The 20,139-nt window shown below is 37.3% G+C and overlaps 1 protein-coding gene across 2 annotated transcripts in view; it reads left to right on the top strand.

Moving 5' to 3' along the window:
• The window catches only part of LOC121373720 (excitatory amino acid transporter 1-like), a 95,160-nt gene that overhangs the window by 52,286 nt on the left and 22,735 nt on the right, over positions 1-20,139 (top strand). The window contains exon 1 of one of the 2 annotated variants that reach the window (XM_041500479.1): positions 9,008-9,501. The exons of the other annotated variant lie outside the window; for it this stretch is intronic. The gene's annotated coding sequence lies outside the window, so the exon portion shown is untranslated. Of the gene's footprint in view, positions 1-9,007; positions 9,502-20,139 lie in introns of those variants that run through there. 2 annotated transcript variants of the gene reach the window in all.

Raw genomic sequence — 20,139 nt, 5'->3', positions numbered from 1 at the left:
CCAGTCGTGGTGTACTGGTTGGGACGGGGAAAATATAGTCAGAGGATAAGGGGTTGGGATTCAGCTCGCCCGGTGTGCTTGGGTAGTTGGATCGAACCTCCTCGGCGACCCCTTTGATTTGTCCTGTCAAAACCAATTACAAGACTGATATGTCAAAGACCATGGTATGTGCTGTCCTGTTTATTGCAAAATTCACATTAAAGATTCGTTGAATGAAATTGTGTTCACAGCATACCAAAACACCACTCTCTTACATATATATATATATATATATATATATATATATATATATATATATATATATATATATACACACACACACTTCAATGCACTCTCAGAGTTTTGGTAGAGTTGGTCTTGTTGTGAAGGTTACTGATGTTTAAATTTCATAACTGTTTTACGTGACCAGAACACGTGGTGAAGTGCTAATCATTTGACTGCTTTGACATAACTTGAATATTATGATTAGATATTTTGAAAACAAGTGTCAACGCTCACGTGGTACAAGTGGCAATTTCACAAAACATCGTAAACTTACGTCTGCGACTAGCGGTTATATACCGGGAATACATTTACAAGTGTTCGGCATCTATTTCACGAAGAACATTACATCATTACGAACAATGGAGCATTTTAAGAACAAAAGGAAATGAAATATGTGTATTTCTAACTATATTTGTTGTACTATAATAGTAGTAAGAATTGTGGTTTTGTCGTAGATTTACGTTTACGTGAAAAACTAGGCTTACGATGTTTTGTGAAAGTGGGCCCAGAAGTTTAAACCAAATGCGTCCACGTTCAAGTTAATGTTAAAGTTCAAGTCTTTAGTTTCATTAACTGGTTAATGTATGGTAATTTTGGTTGTTGTTGGGTATTGTTGTTGTTATGGGCGTTTAAATACTTGAAAAATTATATTCATGAATTTAGCTAATTTTTTAGTGTGCTTATTCATTTACTGCTCATAAGTTCTCTAAATTTATATATATTTGGTCGTATATAATAATATGGACGTAAACATTCTTAAATAATGAAATTCGTCTCCTATGTAGTTTTCATCACAAATAGTACAAAGTCTATCTTTTAATAGAACTGTATCCCAACGTCCAGTCTCAACAGGTAAATAATGGTTAGAAGTCCTAGATTTTATCATAACAGTCCATAATTTTTTCAGGAATAATATTAAGATAATTTTCAAAATTTAATTGGTCTTTGAAATATTCGTAGGTTTTACCTCTCGATGGTTCTGAAATATTATTTTTCCATGTTTGTAAATACTGGTCGTTTTGTCGTATGCTGATTTGTTGTGATAGCCATTTTACCGATAGAAAGGTTTGTGATAGCCACATATTACTCAGTCCTAGATGATCTAAAATATTTTTAACAGCACCAATCCAGTTATAATTAGTTCCATTGCTAATATGGTCTCTCATCATTGATTTGTATAATAATAGAGATAGTTTAGATTGTTTCCCAGAGATAACTCGTGCCCAATAACAAATTAATCTTTTGTGGATAGTCAACTCGACTGGCATTCTATTAATTTCACCATATAATGTGCAGATTGGGGTAGCTTTTTTCACAGGGAGAATATGTCTAATAAAATTGATTTGAACAGAGTTATAGATGTCGTTGTTTTCGAATCCCCATATTTCACATCCATATAATAATATTGGCAGAACCATCGAGTCAAACATTTTGAGTTTACATTCTACTGATAGATGACGATCTTTTGCTTTTGCCAGAACGAAATACATAGTCTTTGTCGCCTGTTGTTTAAGTCTAATGTTTGTATTCTTTGACATTTTCGAGAGTAGTTTTTCCAATCTTAAAAATATATTTATAATCTTTAGAATTTCCATTAAAAATTAAGACTTTTGTTTTTGTAGTATTTATTTTAAGTTTTCAAATATTACAATATTGATAGAATATATTTAACGCGTGTTGTAAATTGACCGCACTTGTTGCTAGTAAAGCATCGTCAGCGTACAATAAGCAAATAAGATGTATTCCAATGTCTTGTGTGTTATTTATATTATCTGCGATGGCAGAAACACCTTCATAACCGTGGTTAAGTAAATAGTTTTCTAGATCATTTAAATACAGAGAAAATAAAATCGGGGATAAATTTTCATCATGACATACACCATTATGGCATGCGAATAATGGTGATTTATTGTTATTTACAAATATTAATGATTTTATACCTTGATACATTTCATAAATGATTCTAAAGAATTTACCATTTTTGTTATTTTCTAGTAACTTGTGCATAGATGTGCTTTTGGGATCATATCGAAAGCTTTTTCAAAATCAACAAATGCACAATGTAGTTTCTTTTTCCTTTTTTTCAGGATATCAATTAGTGAATGAAGTGTAAATAAGTGATATGTAGTCGAATAACCTCTGCGGAAAGCAGTCTGGGCTTCGCTCATAGCATCGTTTTCTTCAATAAAAGTAGTTAACCGGTTATTTAATACAGTTGTAAATAACAATGAACAGCAACATAGTAATGTATTTGGTCGATAGTTTTCAGGGGATGAACTACTACCTTTATTTTTAAAGATTGGTACAATTATTCCAGTCAGCCATTCTTCTGGATACACACTATGATCTAAAAGTATATTGAAGAGTTTAACATAGAATGGGAGCAATAAATGGGCTGTCGATTTAATATATTCGTTAATTATTTTATCTACACCTGCTGCTTTATTGTTTTTTAGTTGTTTTATTGATTTCCTCGCTGAATCTTCCGTTTATGATAGCATCGTTGCTTACTTGGTCTACGAGATCATCAATATTTATGTCGGGCACTGTATCAGCCGATAGATCCTTATTTAATTCACTGAAATAATTAAAGAAGTCTTCAACCGGTGGTGCACTTTCTGTCCTGCTTTTTGTCTCTAAATATTTTATAGAATTTTTTGGGGTCATTTGTTTTTAATAGACTCATGTTCTGCTCTGTTTTAAATTTGTAATGAGAATAAGAATTAAATATAAATTTCTTATAGCATTTACTTGCGTTTGTTAAGTTCATTTTATTTGCTATAGTTTTAGGTTTCGAGAAACATTTTTTTGCCTCCAAATATTTTGTTCGTAGAAGCTTACACCGTTTACTAAACCAGGATCGCTTATTATCTGGCGAAGTGCCAGATCTATGTTTTCGTGTCGGCACGTGGCCGAACGTTAAGTTGGTTGAGTCTAAAAATAGCTTGTTCAGCGTGTCGACTGTTTGGTTTACACGTGTTGTGATACTGATAGATTCATCATGGAGAATTACCGATAATGATTGAAGTAAGTTTGTATTGATATTGCTAATAAATTCTTCACTTTTATTGGCGTTCCATTACCGATATTAACTGACTCCAACTCGTCATTTACACATTGGTTATGTTTAAATTGTATGTCACGGTCAGTCTGAATCTTACAGGTAAGTACAACTGCACAGTGGATATCTGAAAAGAGCGGGTCAAAATTACACACTTCAAAGTCAATGACAGATTTAAAGATGTGGTGAGTACCAATAACATAATCAATCTACAATCTTTACTGGTGACTGCGCCTATATTTTTATCTTTTTCGCATCTACCGTTGAGGATATATATATTATTATGTTTGCACAAATCAAGAAGTTAAAGGCCATGGCTGTTAACCTTACTCGTATCCTGGCTTGCTCTGTCCCTGGGTACATTTAAAGTATCAAGCTTTGCTATATCATTTAAAAAGGTTTTTCATGTCAATATTATCAATATATATATATATATATATATATATATATATATATATATATATATATATACATATTGCACTTTTTGTCCTACGCTATTACTCCGAGTTTCACGCCCTTCGACGATCTTCAGATAGCTGACACTGGTGAAAAGATTGCAGGGTTTTTATTTTTATGTAGTGCGGTTGCGTGGTTTGAGCTTACTGGTGTGACGGCATTTTGAGATGAGCTCAGTCCTTTTGTTGAGATTGTTTTTGTCTTTTGTTTGTAGGATGGCGAGCTTTTCCTACACCACCAGTATTCCAGTATTCTATATATATATATATATATATATATATATATATATGTGGTGTGTGTGTGTGTGTGTGTGTGTGTGTGTATGTGTGTGTATGTCTGTGTGTGTCTGTGTGTGTGTATATATATATATATATATATATATATATATATATATAGTATTATGATCATCAAGTGTAGTGTAATCAGACAAACATCTAGTTCTTGCATTAAAATCGCCTATTAGGAGTAGAGGTTTTCCTGGTTCTGTCATTTGGGAAATTTCATTTACAACAATATCAAAGGTATCAACTTTTAAGTATGATGAGCCAATTGGTGGAATACACACAACACCAGCAGTTACGCTATTATCTATACACTCTTTGTCTAAAATACTAAACCAAGAAATATACTGCGAGTTATTTTTTACATTTATTTTAACTAGGTTGGTCAGTTCATTTCTTACACCAATAACAATACCACCAGATGATCTTTTCCCTTTTCTGTTATTGAAATGTAGAGTGTAACCTGGGATTAACTGTGATAAACAATCACTTTCATCAGTTTTACTTTCAATAAAGCATAGAATATCATATTGTGAGACAAACTTTAGAAAGTCAGGTATAACCAATTTGTTTCTTAGGCCACAGACATTTAAACTAGGTATTTTAAAGTAAATACAGCTGTGTTTCATATTGGTAAAGTCTATGTTATCAGTGGTTTGGGTATTATATACAGTGTAAGATGAAGCCTGGCTGTTTACAAAATAACTAAGGTTAGGTGCATGGGTATCACTGGTAGGTTCAGTAGCACAACAGTGTGTGTGTGTGTGAGGGGGGGGGGGGGGTTTACATGGCTATTTACAAAATATGTATGCTTTGCTTTAGGGAGATCACTGATCACTGATCACAGTACTGGGCTGTGTATATCCACATGTATTACTGTGATGGGTCTCACAATTTATTTGCCTATTTACATTGTACATATTGGTGGATTCGGGTGCTAGTACATCATTTGTCTCAACATGTTCACTTGTGCTACAATTTGGGGTCATATTTGTTACATTCTTATCCACAATATGTCCAGTTGTAGTACAATGGGGTCATATATATTTTGTTGTTTGAATCATACATATCAATGGGTTTAGATACATCATAAGTCGTATGTTCACTCGTAGTACAATAGAGGGTCGCATGTGATATTTGGCTATTTACATCATACATATCAATGGTTTTAGGTACATCATAGGTCACACTACGTTCACTTGTAGTACAATGGTGGGTCACATGTCGTATTTGGCTATTTACATCATTCTTATCAATGGGTTTAGATATATTGTGAGTCATAATATGTTCACTCATAATACAATGGGGGGGGGGGGGGAGGGGGAGGAGCTAAGTTGGCAATCAGTCATTTCTATCCTAACACCCCCTTCTCAAAACGCACACACGCATACACTGAAAACACCGAGGGCTCGCACTGTCGATAGCCAAATTAGCAATTGGCTAATTAAAAATTATTTTTGCAAAAAATGGCTAATAAAATTTGCAAGTGGCTAAAATTTTGGCTAATGTCATTTTCTATCTTCTGGTGTGAACAAACGGTTACATAATCTATCCGACACATCAAACATAATAATAATACCAAATATTCATTTAGCGTAATGGCGATCTCGCGACCGGTAACGAGAAACGGTGTTATCCAGAATACGGCATAGGCCTTATGATGTTTGCTTATTTTAATAATCACGGTTATTAATTTTAACGGCATGCATTCGACATGTATGACAGCAAGTTGACGGTGATTCAATGTCTGGAAGATCTGTAACTTGTTATTTTAACTTTGTAAAGTCTTTGAACCAAAGTAATAAAAACAAACCGAAAATGCAAGTCAATTTGAATACACGTCAGTTCAGGGCCGAAAGACATGTAGGTTATCCCAAGGGCCGCGTTCAGCTAGACCGAGCGAAAACAAAACGTTTGCTACACTGGTTTCTGCGCTTCAGGTTAAACCAAATGGACACGACGGACGCCAAACAAATAGTTTGCGAACGTTAGGATGAACGTTCGTTGGCTGAACTGTGGATAACTCAGATCAAATATACGTCACGCTTTAGTGTCAGCTGATACCTATGTGTCAAAAGACATCGTTGCGGACATTAAACAGTACGATAACACAAGTAAATCTTGATGTCAATTTGTAGAAAAGCAATAGTTGTTTCCATCAATGAATACCTAACTGCAGTTTCGTTTATTTCCTTTGTCTTTGTTAATTTTGTACCTATGGTCGAGAGCACGCATGCAGATCGCGATCGCGGGAAATTAATCATATTTTGTTAGATAACGAGTTGACATTCAATAGTTAGCTGGATTTGAAAAAGACCGTTCATTTTAATTTTATTAACGTTTTTGTTTTGTTATATAAATGGAATATACTGTGAAGTCAGCATTCTTAGCCTAGGTATTTTACAAGCAGAAATCACAACAAGCATTTAACACGACGCTGAAATCAACAGCAACAGCATGGCGCAAATTATGAAATTGTTTGGGGTGGGGAATTGATGGGTTACTTTAAAAAAAATTAAGAAAAAAAAACTGATTTGCTGGATTGAAGGCGAACACTTAACTGTTTTCAACCCACTACTCCACTTATTTTGGCTTGATTTGTGTTACACTGATGCTAAAAATGTAAGTGCCTTAAAAACAATCCTGGGAAAGGCCTGAACTGTAGGTGCCTGGAGGCTTGTAGTGATATTCCAGTAGGTGCCTGGCGCCTTGTAGTAATGTTCCAGTATCAGCCCGGGTCGCTTGTGGCAATGTTCCAATAGGTGCCTGGCGCCTTGTAGTAATGTTCCAGTATCAGCCCGGGTCGCTTGTGGCAATGTTCCAATAGGTGCCTGGCGCCTTGTAGTGATGTTCCAGTAACAGCCCGGGTCGCTTGTGGTAATGTTCCAGTAGGTGCCTGACAACCTGTGCTAATGTTCCAGTATGAGTCTGGGCCACTTGTGGTAATGTTCCAGTATCAGACCGGGCCGCTTATGGTAATGCTCCAGTATGAGCCAAGGCCGCTTGTTGTAATGTCCAAGTATCAGCCTAGGTCGCTTGCCGTAATATTCCAGTATCAATCTGGGCCGCTTGTGGTAATGTTCAAGAATCGGCCCGAGCCGCTTGTGGTAATGATTCAGTATCAGCCTGGGCCGCTTATGGTAATGCTCCAATATCAACCTGATAATGCGACTTTTTTCGCACTTTCCAATTTTAAAATGATCCAAAAGCTAATTCAAGATGTTCTAGAAAATACCTAGTCTGAACGACAAAGCTTCAGCACTTTCAAAAACGTATCTCTGCGGAAGACAGAGTCATGGGTTTTATATTTTTGTGTACACATCCGTATTTTCACGCTCTTGTTTTATAGGAAATATTTCTGAAACTCACGGCAGGATAAAGTTCTCTGAAAAACAACAGAAAATTGGTTAGGATTGTAATAAATGAAACGTTCTTTAAGGTGATCATTCTGGACATATTCACTATGGGTATGTAAAAAAGAACGACAAACAAGTACCCCTATTAGGTGATTATGAGTTTCGAATCTTTTTAAAATCGGACACCGCATGTTATGTTTTTGACCAGTTTTAAACATCAGTTCTCTTACTACAACCTTTCTATCTATATATATATATATATATATATATATATATATATATATATAGAGAGAGAGAGAGAGAGAGAGAGAGAGAGAGAGAGAGAGAGAGAGAGAGAGAGAGAGAGAGAGGTTATTACCCTCATGTTTTTCGGTATCGTCAATATCATATATTAGGAATAAAAATACATTACTTTTATTCCTAATATATGATATTGACGATACCGAAAAACATGAGGGTAATAATCTTTTTATCATATAATCTCAAGCTTAATATAACGTGTTTTTGTCAACTGTACACGCAACTTTAATTACAGTCAGCCATTACGCGATATTCAAATGACGTAAGAATATGTGGCGCGGTGTATTTTTGAATGGAAATGACGTCCTTGCGTCAAAATAAACTAGGGCGTAACGTTTTTTTTTGTTTTCTGAACGCTGGACAGCTTTCAGTGTAAAATTGCTATTGAAATGTTTTATCTGATGACTATGAATGCATGCGTCAATTATGGAGTGTCACCCATGTGCGTTTGCTTAAATGTCAATAAACCTAGTGCCGTGACCTCCATTAATTTACATCTAATTTGCAAAGTTATCAAATTGTTAAAGTATGTGATCTGAAAAATATCACATACCTTGATTGCACTGAAAATGTAAGATATTATATGATAAATATATATATTTATATATATATATATATTAATTTTAGAAATTTCCAGGGTATGTAATTTTGCCCTTCGTATCCTTTGGCAGAAAGCCTGACAACCCAGATAACGAAGGTGTGTGTGTCAAGGGTAGTGTTCTAGAACCTTAACTGGAAATACGCACAAAGCTAAATTGAATAAAATTAAATAACGTGTTTCTGCGAGTCCGTCTACCCGAGCATGACTCCAGCACAGTATGTCTCTGACCTCAATCGTCCTTCAAGATCTTTGTTGGTGATAAAACCTACTGTAGCAGGGCCGTTCGCAGGAAAGTTCGCAGTGGGTGGGGGGGGGGGGGGGGGGGGGGGGGGGGGTGGTCGAGGTGTCTGGCGAAGCCCGATACCGCGAGCGTCGCAGGCGCGAAGCCCGTGCCGGGGGGTCTGGGTGGCCCTCCCCCCGAAAATGTTGAAAAATTGACTATTCTGAGGTGTTTTCTGCTGGCTAGCCGAGCTGCTTTCTGACCACATTTTTTGGGAAAGAAATTACATTAAAAATCGGGATATGATTTTTTTTTTCGCCTTGAGCAGGGGGGGGTTCGACCCCCAACCCCCCCCCCCCCCGCGCGCACGCGCCTGTATAGTACTGAACTACTGGTTGTAAAGTTTGCCCAATTAATTCACTATTATCATATAACTATTCCCCACAGCTAATATACCTTATAATTTTGGCAATTGTAAATTCTTATTAGAGTTTCCCTACTTTTTGTTATTGTTGAGAGTATATATATTAATTAATTTTTAAAATGTTCAGGGTATGTAATTTTACCCTTCGTATCCTTTGGCAGAAAGCCTTGACAACCCAGATAGCGAAGGTGTGTATCCAGGGTGGTGTTCCAGAACCTTAACTCGAAATAAGCACAAAGATAAATTGAAATCAAATGAATTAATAAGAGTCCGTCGAGCATGACCCCAGCACAGTATGTCTTTGTTCGCCTAGCTACTACACGGCCCGAACAAGACTTTACAATGAACCATAGCCACATGTGTGGACATTTATATGCACAGGGACCCGTACAGTACAGTTGAAAGAGTGTCAAAGATTTGGTATGAAAATAAATAGAGCTTGTAACATAGTCACCAACATAACCAGTTGCTCGTAGATGACGGTAACCGCGGCTAAAGATTGGTGCATGAACACAAATTCTTGTAAGAACGGCAAAAAGTGAGTATTTGGTAATATAGGTTTAATATAATGCATGGATCTGAATTTGTTATTACTTTTCCATAGGTGTGACTGGGTTCCTGGACAAGTGGTTCGGACCGGTACTACAGCCAGATGCGGTATATATAGCAAAAAAAAAAAAACTGAGATGGAAATGTTCTCAATTTTGGAGTGAAAATAAATGCTTATAATTATAATGTATGTTCGCAATGGTGTATCTTGTTAGTACCAACGACAACCTTTTCTATTGGGAATCTTCCTTTCAAGTAGGAAAATTTAACATGGATTTCAGTAGCAAATGACATCTGTGTAATGAGACCTTTTAGTCCGTCCCATCATTCTATAAAAAATGTTTTTTAGGGGGGGGGGGGGGGGGGGTTGTGAATAAATTCAGTTCAGTTTGACAACAATTAAAATAGAAAAATATTGGAAATAACAAATAAATACTATTTTTGTGTGCAGCTTACAAATCATTCGGCTCAGAAATAAATAACTTGTAGTAATTCCATAGTATGAAAAAAGGCGTTCCCTGTGGAACGGACTATAGAAGGATAGCTGATAAAATCCTATAATATCTGGGACAGCGACCCCAACCATCCCAATACTAGGGAAATATTGATGTGTTAGAAATAAGACTTACACATTCCACCAGCAACACAGACCAACACACAGCACCACAAGTATTGTACCAGAAACAATCCCAATCATGACGTAAAACACATCTGAAAAAAAAACCCACATCGGATTCATTACTGGGAAACATGTAAGTTTCAAACATTTATCCACCCAATAGCCGATGTGTATGTTTGTGCTGGGGTGTCGTTAATAGGACGCTGGAACAACACTCCAGTAGAAGATCGAATGTGCACATTATGTAACAATAATGACATTGGAGACGAATTTCACTATTTATTCACATGTACTTATTTCACTAACTCCCGTAAACTTTTGCTAAAGCCATATTATTATAATAAACCAAGTATGTTGAAATTTAAACAACTAATGACGAATAGCAAAATGGGTGTTCTCAAGAAATTATGTAAATTAATAAAAGAAATTGTTGATAAATGCAGTAAACCCTAAAAGAACACTGGTCTATACTTATTTACGATGTCTATCACTACCCAAGTATACATATATGTGTGCGCGTCTGATTAGCACATTTTGGTAGTAATTACAATAATGTGACATTACATTACTTTATTTTAATTGTATTTTATTATTGCCTTTATTATTCTAATGTATTTGTATTATACTACTGTCTCTATTACTATATTGCATTTGTATTAATACCATTGTTCTACTGTCTCTTGTAAACTCTATCTTGTCACTACAGTTTATATATAATGTTCCTCATATGCCGTTGTGTAACGGCCTGAGCGTAATAAAGTTCTGTCCTGTAAAATAAATTTCTGTTCTGAAAACTTTCTAAATAAGACGCCGAAAATAAATGTTGCTCACCTTTGCTTTGCTCGGCTAAGGGGTTTTCCGTAGTGCTGGGCGGTATCTGGACGGAGCGCTTTGATTGGTGTGACAAATCATCGTCTGCGTCCGTAATTAGCCAATCAGCTGCAGTGACTGAAACAAAAGGACAGGTCTAAGTTCAGCCAGTAATTTTTCGGCAAATGATGGCAAACTATTTTGATTGGTTCCGTCATGGCAGTCCCGTAGGAACGATATCTGGAATAAGAGTGGGTGGGGATGGACACAACCTCTAGTGGCGGGTTACCCCCCCCAACCCCCCCCCCCCCACAACAACACCTACATTTTCTTTATCGCGGGGGGGGGGGGGTCATAGGCGTACGAGCTCCCATTTTTGTAGGGGGGCAGGCTAACATTTGCCCGAATTAAACGAAAATGCCGAAATCTGGATAACAACATTTATTCATATTAACATTACTACCAAAGAGCTATATATGGTTGCAAACGAATCACTACGTGTTTTTACATGGATTTCAGCAAATTTTGAGGGTTGAATGATGGAAATACATGGTAAAAAGGTCTGAGGTTAGCACATTGTAGCCGAATATCTGTGTCATTTTTGCCAGAATTTAAGGTTTTGCCCCCTGTTTCCTACGCTTATGGCGGGGGGGGGGGGGGGGGGGGGGGAAGGGGTGCACAGGACCCCCACCCCACCCGGTTCCTAAGGGCCTGCATGGTCATTCCATTTGATGGACAGACAGACAGACGGACGGACAAATTGTATATTAAAGTCTCACCTCAGTTAAAAACATAAAACATCACTAAACACCATACAATCTAAATATTAGACCATAATGTCACGCATGGTATTGTTCCATTTTGACGAAAGTGGGTCTAAGCAACCCATAAATGAATTAAAATCCACTGTCATTGACACTGTCGACTAGTTCTAATGGCGAAAACATGCTTACATTTGCACGTAAATTAGGGCGAAAGCGAAAGGTCTGCTAAGTGCCCATAACTTGCTTTTTCACAAAGCGCTTCATTTGCACGCTTTGCACGTGTATTCCATGTTCCCAATGCTGAATTTCCATATAATTGGAGCTTGCGTTCATGTACGGTGCACACTCCAAATACGACAATGGTACGACTTCAACTGACTATCGAAGATCGAGGAAGGGCTATTGCTTGGCTTCAGGATGGCAATACGCAAAGAAATGTTGCTCTGAGACTTTGTGTCAGTCAGAGTGTCGTTGGCCGACTGTGGCAACGGTACCAAGCAACGAATTCTGTTCGAAATCGTCCACGTTCAGGAAGACCCCGAAGCACTACAAATAGAGAGGACCGCTACATCGCCAATATGTCTCTCCGTCAACGCACAACCACTGCACGCCGATTACGTGACAATCTGCGGACTGCGACTGGAACTCGAGTGTCTGATCAAACCATACGCAATCGTCTGAGAGCCAATAATCTACGCTGCCGTCGCCAGGCTGTTCGACCACCACTCCTACCACGTCACAGAACGGCCAGACGTCACTGGTGCACGCTTCATCTGCGGTGGCAACGTGTTCAGTGGGGTCGAGTGATGTTCACTGATGAGTCCAGGTTTAGTCTCCAGTTCAACGACGGTCGGGTTCGTGTCTACAGACGTCCTGGGGAGCGCTTCGCTGACGTTAACGTTAGACAACGTCACCGGTTCGGTGGTGGCAGCGTCATGGTGTGGGGCGGCATCTCTATCCACCACAGGACCCCCCTCTATGTGGTGGATGGCAATCTGAATGGAATCCGCTATCTGAATAAGATTATTCTGCCGTTGGTTCTCCCAGGCCTTCAGCAGATTGGCGGCGGGGCAGTTCTGCAGGATGGCAGTGCCAGACCCCACCGCGCCAGGGTGGTAACGGACTTTCTCAGACAACAAGGTATCGCCAGGATGGATTGGCCAGCATATTCGCCTGACTTGGCCCCAATAGAGCACGCCTGGGACAAATTAGGCAGGAGAGTTCGGGATAACCATGCCCCTCCGGCCAACCTTCATGATCTGGGTCAACTTCTTATGGCAGAGTGGCAGGCCATTCCCCAAGAGTTCTTCAGACGTCTGATCAACAGCATGAGGCAACGATGTGTCGAGTGTATTCGCGCCAGGGGTGGATTCACACACTATTAAACGAATGTTCTAATGTGTAAAATCCATGTTTGACAACCTTCAACTTTGACAGCATGTCATGTGACTTTCTTGTATACAGTGACGTTTATTTGTGGTTTTTTGTAAATATGGAACAATAAATAAACATTTTGGTGTAGTTTACATCATCAATCTAATACACTCTGAAACTTATTTGGATATAAATGTTTGACCCTTAAATTCTTTTGAGTAGTATATATATATAAAATTCAGTTAGCGTATAAAACACCATGACGCTTTTCTAAAATTAATTTGTAGGTCTTGGTACTTAATTTGTATAAAGTATGACTGGATAAGATATATGATTTGTGTTTCTGACGTGTAGCGTACAAAATAGTCTAGAAAACGTTGGCGACAAACGGCTGATTGAACTTAACCACAGGTGTCGGTCAATATACACAAACACCGACGGGAGGATTCTGGAATAATTGTCACACCACTCCGTCTCATTATTTACTGACCCAGTTTTTTATTAGGTTTTTTTCAATTGTCCCAGATCACAAACATAGCAGTGTCAGGGTTGGGAGCCTCACATCACTGCTGTATATATAATAAATATACAACGCATATATCTATACACAAACAAATAGTTACACACGTACCCGGATAGGTACATATGTACATACATATATTCACACATACATACACATACATATATGCAAAAAGGCATCAATGTAAGTGGGCACAAGAGTAGTTAATATACATACGTGTAATTGGTTTAATCTGGGATATTATAAAGAGAAGAGAGAGGATAAGAAAGAGGAGAAACAGGTAGAAGACGAAACAAGGTTATACTGACCCAATTTTTACCACCTCATAATTTAGTCTCTTTTATAGTTTTGTAACATATTCACACGCAGGAGCACACAATCACGCACACAGATATACAAATATAGAGAGATAGTCCATCCCATTCTCTGACAAGTTTTATTATTATTATTATTATTAACTTAACACATTTTATTTACGGTTATATGGCGTCGGTTGACATAAGAAGAAATGTAAACGTGTTTTGGAAATAACATTTTTTTTTACTATTTTTGTGTCCAATTTAGAAAACAATCGGCTCACAAATAAATAACTTGTAGTAAATTCCAAAGCATGAAAAAAGGCGTTCCCTGTGGGACTGACTAAAAGTATATATTACTAAAGTAGTGTCGGAAATAAAATAAAACTGATTTTCGTCGATTATGTCTTTCATATTAAACTGACAAGTAAATATTTTGTAAATATCTATTTAGTGATACTTTACCTAATTTAGCATTTACTTGTTTTGGCTCTCATTGATGTACAAGGTGGTGTTTACTCTTGAAATTAAAAGAAATATGCCAGTAAACAGGTGATTTGTGCACTTTATTGGAACAAACTGAAACACATTTTGAGCGACATGTATCAATTTCATTGTTGTTGCAATATGTGAGGGACCCTCTTTGATGTCGGTTTACCCCTATTCCTTTCCAAAACAAAATAGTTGTAGCCATTTCTACTGTCATGAACCATTCTGAGTGTGTGATCTATTATACCGGTATTAAAGGTGTTATGTATATATTAAAGGTGCTATCTCCAAGTTGCACAATGACAGCTATTGCAAATTTTTTTTTTTTAAAATAACAACTACATAAAGAAAGGTATTGTTTTCATAAATGATTTACTTGATAATGAAGGAAATATTTTAGATTTTACAACTTTTAAAAACACATATGATCTAAAGACAGACTTTTTAAATTACGCATCACTAGTTTATGCGATAAAATCATTCTTATCCTCATTAAACACTATTAACAGTACAACATTTATTCTTAGTAAAATACCTATATTGCCATTTAAAATGAAAGTAATGCTAAATGAGAATATTAGAAGTAAAGATATATACAATATTTTGAATAATAATCATGTAATACCAAAAGCACAAAACAAAAATATGCATCTAAGGGTTTAGCATTTGATTGTTATATGTGGAAACAATTCTATGTTATACCCTTTAGATGTACAAAAGATACTACCTTGCAATGGTTTCAATACCGATTGCTCCATAGAATCCTAGCTACTAATACCTTTCTGCATATGATTCATTATGTAGATTCAAATAAATGTAGTTTTTGTAAAAAAAAATCCTGAAACTTTACAACATTTGTTTTATGATTGTAATAAAGTAAAACATATGTGGAAAGAGTTGGAGAAGTGGATATTTAACAAAACTGAAGTCAGACTTCCACTTAATAAACATACAGTTATGTTTGGTATGATAAATGGTGAGTTTAGCAATGTCGTTAACTGGATTTTAATCAATATAAAATATTATATTTACAGTATGAAAATACTTAACAAGAGTCTTCATATTAATGTTATAAAAAACATATTGCAAAATAAATTTCAAATAGAAAGATACATTTATTTTAAAAACTGTGAACATGACAAATTTAATGAATGCTGGGGAAAGTGGTTTAACCTTTTCAGTATTGACGAATAACATCAAAAACATCATGTGACGGATCATGCTCTTTTTTTTTTTCGCCTGTGGCGATGTTAATGGTTTTAGAGGGCTGTGTGCAGCGTGGTTACGTAATACCACCGCGCGACGGTGGTCGAGCTGTTCACAATACACACTTAGACCAGTTGTGGAGGCCATGTGGCCAGTAGTTACGTAATACCTACGATAGTGCGGTTTTACGACCGTGATTTTTGGCGAACTAGGCGACAGTAAGTCTGGCCATCTAAGGAAAAATACCGTCTCTGGGAGTTGGGGCAAATTCACATGATAGGTGAGGTGCCGCGTTGTGCCCCCAGGCGATATTCGCTGTCTCTCAGATTTTTGAATAAATAGATAGGATTTTAGAGATATCGGCCCTTAAAATATTATGGCGCCGCTGGAAGGGATCGAACCGGTGGTCGCACCTAACCGACCCAGTGCAGAGGGATACCGCCCAGCTGGAAAGCTGGGATCGGCCACATCCGCTGTTAGACGCTGGGTCAACCAGATAGGGACGAAGCCCCTGGTCGTGTACGCCCTAACACTGGAGCAGCTGCCTACAACACCGACCAGAGGAATATTCCCGCACCGGTACGACAGACAACGAGGCAGCTTCCACATCAACAGCGTGGAATCCCGCACCGGTGCACTGAGTACCATGCTGACGATGGAGCACGACGGCGTATACCAGCAGACATACGTGGGGGAAGGCTCCACACACCGTCAGACCCACGACATGCTGCGCAGGGTGTTCGCGCAGCACTAAGGGGACATCGTCAGCAGGTACCAGAGGGAGATGCATCACCTCCCCAACTTCGACAGTGACGCATGAACACCGCACCAGCCCTTAAGGCTAACCTGGTTCGTATAGGTCGGTACGTTTAGGCTTAAATTTTAAAAATCCGACACCCTTTAAATTTTTGGCCGAACCGTCTAAATTTGCGTTCAATCACCAGCAATATTTCGGACATAACGCAATAAATTACTTCAACTTTTTGGCTTAATTCTCCTTCTGAGAAATTTCAAAATTATTACTGCCGCCTCTTCCGCCTCTGCCGGTCTTCGGTGCTCCTTGTGCCAAGTCGTAAGCGAGAAGACAACACCCCCCCCCCCCCCCCCCCCTGTCTTGGACGGAAGAGCTTGCTTCGCAAGCACTTGCGCCCACGACAGGCGTGCGCTACAACAGCTTGTTCTGAATGTGCACGTTAAACCCTATGACCTGACCTGACCTGAGATATCGGGGTAGGCGTGTGCTACAACAGCTTGCTCTGAATGTGCACGTAAATATCTTTGTCTTATCTTGAGATAACGGGGAGAAACAAAAGGAAGGTTCCAGGGACTGGTAAATATATTATTTCTGCTCTGTTGTATAACCTTGATGTGATTGATGTGACTTTAAATATTTTAATACTGTATTATACCAATATTATTTAGACAGTGTTCCCGGTATTCTGACGAAGTAAATTGTAGGCTTCACTATTCTAAAAATATAAAGCTTAGCCGGTCATCCTAGAGGACCTAGGTAAACTGTATGTTATTGTCTTTATTATGATAGGTACCAGTATTAATTCGGTATTTCAAGGTTACTGAATGAGTAGTTAAGGGTTAATTACAAATTAACCAAGTAGGAATAGAGTTGTAATTCCTTTATTAATTAAGTTCCCCTGGAAGCGTTTCTCAATTATCACACGTGTGTGTGTTGTATCACGATGAAGTGATTAGAATATTGTGTAAACTAGACACCTAGTGATTAACTAATTAAGTGATTAGTTCCGGGTTGTTATTATTATTGTTGTTGTAAGTAATTAACTGCGGCAAATATATTTGTCAGCTTAAGGTTAATACAGATTCCAAAGTGTATTGTGTTTTGTTGTGTTTTCTAGTGAACTAAACGTGCTATATTATACATACTTTATATAAGATCTTATCTCTGATTATACCTAGAGACGAGCCACTCGGGTATACACTGCCCGATACAGAGAGATCTAACAGACATACAGTTAGGAGAGATATTTGGATAATCCTGTTTTATTCAGTTACGGGTATTATAGGATCCCCGTGACACATCATCTTCTTTAACTATAGGTTAGGACCCTTTCCTTTGGTTTCTTTGCTTATTGTTTTCTATTTACAAAAATACCATAACTTGTTTGGAAATACAATTCTAGATTTTTTTTTTTTATGAATCTTACATCCACCATATCTACTCGTAACTGCTTCTTCTCTATATGACATTAAGTGTGGATATTAACTGGTAGACGCTATTTTGCTTCGCTTATTAAATTTTATTATTTTATTGTTTTTTTATTAGCCTGAACCCCATAAACAAATTGTTTCTTTCTCCCCTCTGTCTTTTCTGTCTTTTTTTCCTTTTCTTCCCTATTTTTCTTTTCTTTTCTTCTTTCCTTTTTTCTTTTTTTTTCTTTGACTCTCAGATCAAAATCATTTCAGATAATTATGGGTGTACATATACATTAATAGGGTATGACTGTTTTGAAAGTATATATGAAGTATTGGTATATGTAATATGAGTGTACATATGTATGTAAGTATGTATGTATGTATGTATGTATGTATGTATGTATGTATACACTACGTATGTATAACTATATGTAAATATTATGAAATGTAAGACAATGATTCAAGGCACCCCAACCTTGACATTGCCAGTGATCTGGGGACAATAAATCATTTAAAAAATAATAAATAATAAATAAATAAATTTTGCTTTAAAATTTAAAGACTACACCTTCAACTATATGCCCATAAATGATTCTAACAAAATAATTTTATCTACTAGTAGAAAATACATTTTTAATGGAGAATCTTTATCACTAACAGATGCTCATATATAACTATGATATAACACCTTTAAGTGATTGCAAGATTGTGTTAATTTCTAATATATTTATATTGACTTTATATTCACTAAATATGCTGATAATAATTAATATTTCATGCTGCAATTCAAAATACTTGCAGTTTTAAATTAAAAGTTTGTTTAAGGGTAAATGAAACTGACACATGTCGATAAAAATGTGTTGTAGTCTGTTCCAATAAAGTGCACAAATCACCTGTTTACTGACATCTTTCTTTTAATTTCAAGAGTAAACACCACCTTGTACATCAATGACAGCCAAAACAAGTAAATGCTAAATTAGCCCTAAGATCACCGTAAGAGCATAGCTACTTTATGCACTAAGATGATTTTAGTGCTAAGATCGCTTCCTGGAACGGGGCCCTGGACTTTAAATTCAAGGACAGTAATTTTAGTTGCCCGAAACGCGAATTTTTCTTTTAAAGTACTATATACGAATTAAATATGAATGCTCAACGTGGCTGTCATTACAATAAGGTAAACATGGCGTAATAGACGATGGATGATATGGGATGGGATGGGATGGAACAGAGGCTCGGGTAAGACCAAGTTACTTTCTGGTCTTGGAAAACTGAAGAAAAAAAAAGTGGAAAAAAAAAACACGTTTCGTAATGGAGACTAGCTACGGACCGTTTTTCTTAAAAACATTTTGTCATCTATTGGACCTGCGACCCATAACAAGTGTCAACATAACAAATAAGAGACCCAAACGTTTATCTTGACTCAGTACTGTAGTACTATCTGAGACTCCAGCTAAGTACGGAACGTAACCCAGTGATAAAGCGCTCGCTTAATGCGCGGTCAGTCTATGATCGACCCCCGTCGGTGGGCCCCAGTGGGCTATTTCTCGTTCCAGCCAGTGCACCACGGCTGGTATATCAAAGGCCGTAGTATGTGCTATTCTATCTGTGGAATGGTGCATATAAAAGATCCCTTGCTACTAATGGAAAAATGTAGCGGGTTTCCTTTCCAAGACTATATACGTCAAAATTACCAAATATTTTACATCCAATAGCCGATAATTAATAAATCAATGTGCTCTAGTGGTATCGTTACACAAAACAAACAAACTGGGTTTTTTTTTCTTCTCCATCCTCACTCCACCCTGATTTCCTCTATGCAACAAAATAGCAAAATTATCATACACAAAAAATAACTCACAAATATTCGTCTCCAAACAGAAGATCATTAAAGTAGCCACTATCTTCAAAACCCCACAGACACTACCATTACGTCTCCATTGAGCCATATTTTGTTCTCACATGATTAAAAGTTGTTGCTTTTTTCCCCTACACACTCAATCCAGGTTATATTTGCTAAGACTTTCTTGGCTTTTCCTCACAAATGCGACCCGCTAAATATACCTAGATTTTGACGTATCAAACACTATTTAAATAACAGAATGCTGAATGTCTGGCCTCCCTCTATGCAAATATTAATAATATAAACACAATCGTGCTATGTTTGCAGCCAGGGTCTGTAGGGGATACAGGAACGGCAGGTATTTTTCAAAAGGTGAAAAGGATTCGTGTTTTCCCTTCGGATTTGAAAAGAAAGGGAAATTATCTTTAATGACACACATAGACATCAGTTATTTATAACAGGGAGAGATGTCGCACAATGTTCAGCACTTCTATGAGGAGCGATGGGTCACAGGATCGATCATCTGTTGTGGACTCGTTT

Source organism: Gigantopelta aegis, chromosome 1 (genome assembly GCF_016097555.1).
Source record: "Gigantopelta aegis isolate Gae_Host chromosome 1, Gae_host_genome, whole genome shotgun sequence".
NCBI lineage: Eukaryota > Metazoa > Mollusca > Gastropoda > Neomphalida > Peltospiridae > Gigantopelta > Gigantopelta aegis.
Note: the sequence above shows the minus strand (reverse complement) of the source record. Positions and strands in the feature narration are given on the sequence as shown.